This window comes from Ipomoea triloba, chromosome 7, assembly GCF_003576645.1.
Source record: "Ipomoea triloba cultivar NCNSP0323 chromosome 7, ASM357664v1".
Classification (NCBI taxonomy): Eukaryota; Viridiplantae; Streptophyta; class Magnoliopsida; order Solanales; family Convolvulaceae; genus Ipomoea; species Ipomoea triloba.
This window is the reverse complement of record NC_044922.1, coordinates 22,499,020-22,506,630: the sequence shown is the minus strand read 5'-3', so window position 1 is coordinate 22,506,630 and position 7,611 is coordinate 22,499,020. Positions and strand designations below refer to the sequence as shown.

The 7,611-nt window shown below is 33.2% G+C and overlaps 1 pseudogene; it reads right to left on the bottom strand.

Annotated features, from left to right (window-relative positions):
* Window positions 1-2,816: 2,816 nt before the first annotated feature.
* On the bottom strand, window positions 2,817-5,245 carry LOC116024345 (annotated as a pseudogene).
* Window positions 5,246-7,611: the final 2,366 nt, after the last annotated feature.

Genomic DNA, 7,611 nt, shown 5'->3' with positions numbered 1-7,611 from the left:
TTATGTGTTCATTAAAGAACTGCTAACAAAGTTATTTATTTGCTTATTTATTATTTCAGTCTATGCATAACCAATGGAGTTGGGTCTTGAAGACCATCAACTGCACTTGTTTTTTCCTTTGATTGTGTTTTGATTCTTAATTAAAGGTTTTTAACGAGGCAGTTAGTGCAACATATGAATGCATATATTTCATGTATTCTTTTCCTCAACTACGTTTTTCTCACTGGATTTTCTAGTGGGGTTTTTAATGAGGCATGAGTATGATATATTAATGTCCAAGAGGGAGTGTTTATGTGGACATCACTAGAGGTATTATATTAGAATTCTGTATCTCTTGTATATATTGGACTGAAGGGTGATTAATAAAATGATTGATGATTCCCTCTGTATTTTCTGTCTTTTTCTTTACCTTATTACTTTACTACAATCGAAGCCATACAACTATTCATGTGATGATACGTTTAATTTCACAACATATTTAAACTACAAATTACATAATATAAATTTCAATTTCAAATTTCTATAAAATTACAAGATTTGAAATAATACAATTTCTAGTTATAAAGCTGTAATTTAAACAAATTAAAGTTGAATTTATATATGGTATAGTAGAATCATTATATTTATAAGGGATAAACTATAAATAAGCCATCGTACTATTTGGGAACAAACAATTAGGTCATCGAATTCGAATAACCCTCAAATAAGTCACTGAACTCGGAAAAACAAAGCAATTAAGGTATTAAAATCGAAAAAAAGATCAATTAACCCATTTTTAAAATTCCGGCGACAATTTCCGACACCGCTGACCATTTTTTAAATCGTAAAAAAGATCAAATAAGTCTCGATCGTCGCCGGTTGCCGGAAATGGTTGTCGGATGTCGGAAATGGTCGCCGGTGCCAAAAATTGTCGTCGAAAATTTTAAAAATGGGTTAATTGCTCTTTTTTCCAGTTTAAATGGCTTAATTACTTTGTTATTCTGAGTTCAGTAGCTTATTTGAGGGTTATTCGAGTTCGATGGCCTAATTGCTTGTTCCCAAATAGTACAATGACTTATTTGTAGTTTATCCCTATTTATTATTCAAATTAAATGAAGATAGAAAACCTTTTTAAATTTTCAAAGAGGAATTTGTATAGATATGATTTAAATTTAACAATGATAGTAAAATTTGAGTTTTATATTTTAGTTAAAACAAATTAAGGACCAAAAAAGATAAAATTATATCAATAGAATAGATAGTCAATTGGAGTAATATTTATAGTTCTATACCAAAACTAAGTTTTTACTTAAAACAAATTAAGCAACAAAATAAATTTTAAAATTAGAATACAACTGATAAAATAAATTAATATCTTACTTTTAAAAAGATCATAACTAGTATATATCTTCTAATTTCGATCTCCACAATATTTTAAGCATTTGAAGAAATAATAATAATCAAGTTTAAGAGAAAAGGGAAATTAATACAAAAAAAAAATCATTTTTTAATGTACCAAATGTGTGTAAGTCTATATATTTTTGCTATTGATAAAGGAAAAAACAAAAGTTAAACAAAAACAAAAACAAAAAACTCATAGTTTTGCAAATCATGAATTGCATGTCTTATAAAATAAATAGAATAGATACACTAATAAATACATAGTAAATGAATATAATGAACTAACTTAATAGCTACATACAAATAAATAAAAGCTTAACGCATTTAACAACAATAAATTAAATAAATATAATGATCTAATTTAATAGTTACAAATAAATGGAAGCTTAACTCGAAAGAGATAGTCGAGTACGTGGATAGAACATGACTCTTTTACCTAAAAGTTATAAGTTTGATTCTTGTTAACATTCTTTTGGTTTAGCCCATTGCACAATTTTTTATAGTTCGAGGTAGTCGAGTGGATGGAACATTGAAACATTACTCTCTTACCTAAAAGTCATAAATTTGATTCTTTTCAATATTTTTTAATCGTGTTTGTTGTATAGTTGTTTATAGTTCAATTTATTTTTTTTATGCGGTTTGTAAATTATTGTAAAATATCACAAAGTATATGTATCATAATATTCGACACTAACCAACATGGTTGGCGTGGTGGTTCAGCACCTTGTCCCTTAAGCATGAGGTTGGGGATTCAATCCCCACCTATGTGAATGGAGCAAATCATTTGGCCAGCCCCTACCACTTAATGTGATGATGACAGTTGGGAAGAGGGGATACCTTGGACAACAACCCAAAAAAAATAATATCCGACACCCCAGCTATTTTTAAAGAGTATACTCCTTATATAATTTTGGAATAGATTTCCAACAATTAATTAATTGTATTTTAGAATGCATTCATCCTATGTAAAATATTAAAAATAAAAATACAGAGAAAACAAAAAAGTGAAGAGAGCGTTGTTATTATTAAGGAGTGCGCAGTGTTGTTGGCGATAGGCTAGGCAATAAGGGACAGTGGCACCGACGCCCGAGCACTACATGCCGACCGACTTAATTTATCCAAATTAATGGGTGCTGTCAGCAAAATAGAGAGAATCTTTTTCCAACGTAGCTCCTCCGCTTTCATTTTTAACCGATTAAATCCTCAAGTATTAATTTTTTGTCCAATTTAATCCTCCGTAGTTAGTTTGGGTGTTAACTAGCCGTCTCTTTTGAGGGCAAAATAGGAACTTTCATTCGTTTCCTTCATTCTCATATTTAAAGAAGAAGATCGAAGATCCACTCTCATCCTCCCTAGCCTAGAGAAGAGTATACTTTAACTTCTCTTCTGGTCTGGATCCAAATTGTCTGTCTTTCTGAGACGCATATTCGTCGTCGTCATCCATCTTTTTCTTTGATGATCAGAAGTTTATCAGTTGGAACCTTGGCGCAGAATAATAATAACTTCTCAGGGCTGTCTACGGCGGAGGAGCACCACCTCAGTTCCGGCAAACCACCCTTCTGGATTATCATCACTAGAGAGGAGTCAAGCAGTGTTTCATTTCTAGTCTCAGAGGTGAATTTAGGGCAAAGCTGAGAATGTTCAACCCCTCTAATCTTCAGGAAGCTTTCAGGCCAGATTGCGAAACTTCATGAGGCCTACTTTCTGGACTTAGTCAAAATAAACCTTCCTATCTTTTCAACTCATTCGTATTTTCATTTGTTCCAAACTACCTATACATGATTTTAAAGATCAATCCTCCTGTGAATGGAAATTATAAGCCAGTAAGGGCGGCTGCATTCATCAAAGCAGGAACTAAAAATTTCAGTAGCTCAAAATATCAAGCATTTTATTAAAATCATCATGCTTTGAAAAATATAAGTATTTAGTTTAAATTGATTTGAATCCATTACCTAAAGTATTTGGGAACCTTTCTGTGGATTGGATGGATAAATATAAGTTGTGAGAAGGAACAAAAAGCAAGCAAGTAAATGTCAAAACTATCTTCCTCTCATCCATGTATTGCTATGAATGGTATGTCTGCTCTGTATTTTTAACTTATAGGCTTTCAAATTGCAATCACGGGGAAGTATACGTACATATTATTTCATGCAGTTCTTGATAGTGCCAAACCAATTACTGTAACAGTGCAGTGATGCTACTTACTTGGGTCCATGAATCAACAGTACAAGATCCTTGGTCAACTTCCCCGACTCTACTATCCGTGATTTTGTTGTACACCATCTCGAACTCCTGCATGATGTCCTTGATCAGCTCCATGCAGTCCATATCCACGAGGATGTTGAGGAAGTTGACCACCTGCAGCTGGAGCTCAAACGACTTGGCGATCTCGGCAACTACCTCCCGCTTCTTCTCATCGCTCATCATAGGGTTAGCGAAGAAATCGAACACCGATTCCTCTGTGAAGACTTTCTCGATTAACTTCTCCAAGTCAGCCGAGGTTTTCTCCAGAGTTCGGTTCGACTTGGAGATGTCGCAGAGCGAGACGGCATAGCTTTCTGCAGGCGAGTCAACCATTTTGGAGACGTCGCAGATCACCGCAGCCGCAGCAAGAGAGTTGTTTGGAGGGGGCCCTAACGGTGATCTTCGGAAGCCTAAGGCCTCCGGTGAAGGAGAGCTTCGCTGTCAGCGAGTTTGTGAATGGGAGAAAAGCAGGTGAAAATACTCTAATACCCTCAAAGTCTCAACTAAAAGGACTATTATGCCCTCAAAGTAGACGGCCACTTAACACCCCAATCGACGGAGGATCAAATCGGACAAAAAATTAATACTTGAGGATTTAATCGGCCAAAAATGAAATCCGAGGACCAATTTGATACTTTCGCTATAGTCGAGGGACCAAAACGGTAATTAACTCTTGTTTATCTATCAAAATTTAACGAATTAGATATAATTTTAAAAAAGGACGGTGACATTTTTGTAAATAATTCAAATTATGGTGCAATTAACATGTGTTAAAGGTGTAAGTAATTGGTGAAAGTATGCAATAAAATCACTTAAAAGTGAAACTATTTTCACTTAAAAATACAAGTAACTTACCTTTTTACATTGGTGTACCTAATGATAATGTTATGTGCACTTAATATTAAATTGTTGCGTGTTGTATATTGTATTGTTGCACTTGTAATACATTTTACTTGCACTTAGGTGTACTTTATGAAACTGTTACTTACACTTTTAACACAATTTACTTACACTTCAAAGTTCAAATTATTTGTAAAAATATCATCACATTTTTTTAATAAGGAAAATGTTTCTGTTTCGTTAGATGTGGACAGATGAACGGCTGCGATGTGTTTTCATTCCTCTCCTGAGCATGTGATTCTAACCTGATCCGTCTCCTCTCTCTCTCTGTGTGTGTGTGTGTGTATATATATATATATATATATATATATATATATATATATATATATATATATATATATATAAAAGAACACCTTTCCACATGAGAACATGAGATCACATATGTTTCCATAATTAATTTACAAGGGTGAAATTGTAATTGTGTGTGCGTTGAAAATTGTATTAATTTTTAATGTATATCGATTGCTTGATTTTTGGACTTTTAATTATGATAAAATTAAAATTTGTATTTTCACTTGCACGAATGCTTGAGTTCTTCTGGAACTCCATGCGTCGCCACACCATAAATCAGGGAATCACTTGTAAAACTCGTAGCAACCAATGGAGAAGGGGAAATAGTCGAGGTAAACGCTGTCATGTTAGATTAAACATGCATTCATAACTCATTGTAAATGATCTAACCTGATAGCGGAAGCCAAAAGGATCGAGAATCTCCAGCCATAGTTGTAATTTCAGTTGCATTGCTTGAAATTGAGGTTTAGAGAGTTTTTTCTACCACTTGTCTCCTAAGCAACTAGATGGTGTAGTCTGTGAAGCTGTAGTAGGAGCTGAGCAGTGAGAGGACCGTGCTTAAATAACCTACGTGCCATCATTATAGGCTAAGTAACGGAAATCGTTACTTCCGTTTTAAACCACAACATAATGGCCATAAATGACCTATTACTTGCACCACTTAATAGTGCTTTAACATATGGAAAATGTTACATTCTCCCACTTGGTGTAAGTATTAACTCAAAGAAGCAAAAATAAACACGAACCATAGAGATAGTTCCTCTTGATGTGAGTAGTATCCACTTATGATTACAATGTCACTTGTTCTCTAAGTATCTTTATCTGGTATAAAACGTAATGAATAAACCTTGCTTATTATGAATAAACATAATGGTTCACCTATTGTTAAAATAAAAAACTATTAATGTTATTACAATATGTTGCACAAGTTGTAGTTCAAACAATTTGAACGATTGATTTTATAATTAACAAGACAAGGTGTCTTATCCTTGAAGAGGAACAACCTTGAAGTGGGATATCTTAATGATCAAATGACCACTCCCACTTAAAGTGGATATCTTAATGATCAAATGGCTACTCCCGCTAGTCAAGCCATTACTCCCACTGATCAAGTCATTCGTAAGCATTATAATTGATATACATACACACCAATGATCCTCAAGTCCAACTAATTTTACAAGGAACAGAATTCCCCACCATAGTTGGATATGTTAAATATGTACATGTAACAGACACAATTTCCAACTACTTAAACAAATTAAATTGCTCTAGTTGAAATTCGGCTAGATATGTACACTTCCGACCAATATAAGGATCCGAAAGTATATCATGTCCAAAATTAAAAAAGATCTACTGTGGTTGGGCTGAAAAACCAGGTAAGCCACATGCAGTAACAATTTCAAGTTACTAAAGTTTTGGAGATTAACAAAATACATGTGTTGCCAATGCAACCCATGCCTCATAGAATTATAACTGACCTTAAAGTTATAAATTTTAAAAAGAATGGTATAATAAAAGTTTATCTTGATCATCAATTTAAACAGAAGAATCTAGTGACATAAAACTTGCCTGTAAGCTAAAGATTTATTCAATAAGACTCAACTGAAACTTTATGACAATCAAATAGAAGAATCTAGTGACATAAAACTTGTCTGTGAGCTAAAGTTTTATTCAATTAGACTCAACTAAATTTTATGATAAAATTATTATCAAAGTGATAAAAGAATCTAGTGACATAAAACTTGCTTGTAGGCTAAAGTTTTATTCAATTAGATCCATCTGCAAGCTTATGATAAAACTATCAAACCATGTTCCTTTTCTCAATCCATGTGGGTAAATTAAGAAATATGGTTTGATTCTTTATACTGACTATTTACATAAACTATAATAAAATCTACCGATAGGAATTTTATTATACTTTATGTAATTAGTCACAAAGTGATGAGTTATGAAATTATATTGATCACTTGATATATGTACAATAAAGAATATTAATGTAGCAAGCTATTAATCTAATTTCCTTTTAATGCATAATAAATACACATAAAAGAAACTAGACTAATACCTCCATGTGGATAAACCTCAAGAAAGTATTCTTTGAATATGTACATATATCAAAACTTTATGATAGAAGACGATAATTCGTAATTTATTTATATCGTAACCATATGTTAAATAAATTGACTTTTCTATCTGTAATGATAAAATTCACCAAAACTATATTTTGATACATAATTGCATGTGGGCTAAATTACGATCATGCCTACGACTGTCAGGTTGTTGTTCTCTCTAGCTTTGTCGTTTGGTTGGGTCATTCGTCAGCTCGATGTACATAATGCTTTTTTAAATGGCAACTTGGCTGAGAATGTCTATATACGTCAACCATCAGGTTATATTGATAAGAAATTTCCTAATCATGTTTGCCTATTGCAGTGATCTTTGTATGGTCTTAATAAGTAGGCTCCTATAGCTTGGTTTCTTTGTTTACATTCGTTTTTTGTTATCGATTGGCTTCCGGGCTTCAAAACCATATGTTTCTCTTTTTATTTACCCACAGGATTCTTCTTATGTTTACTTATTGGTGTATGTAGATGACATTCTCGTTATAGGAAGTGACTCTGCGTTGGTGGCTGCTTTGTTAGGCAAGTTGTCTGTTGCGTTTAAGATTCGAGACCTTGGAAATCTTGGTTCTTTTCTAGGCATTGAGACTGTACGATTGTTTGATGGCATGTTGCTTTCACAGTGTCGCTACATGAATGATATAATAAAGTGTGTTGGGATGACGAACTGCAAGCC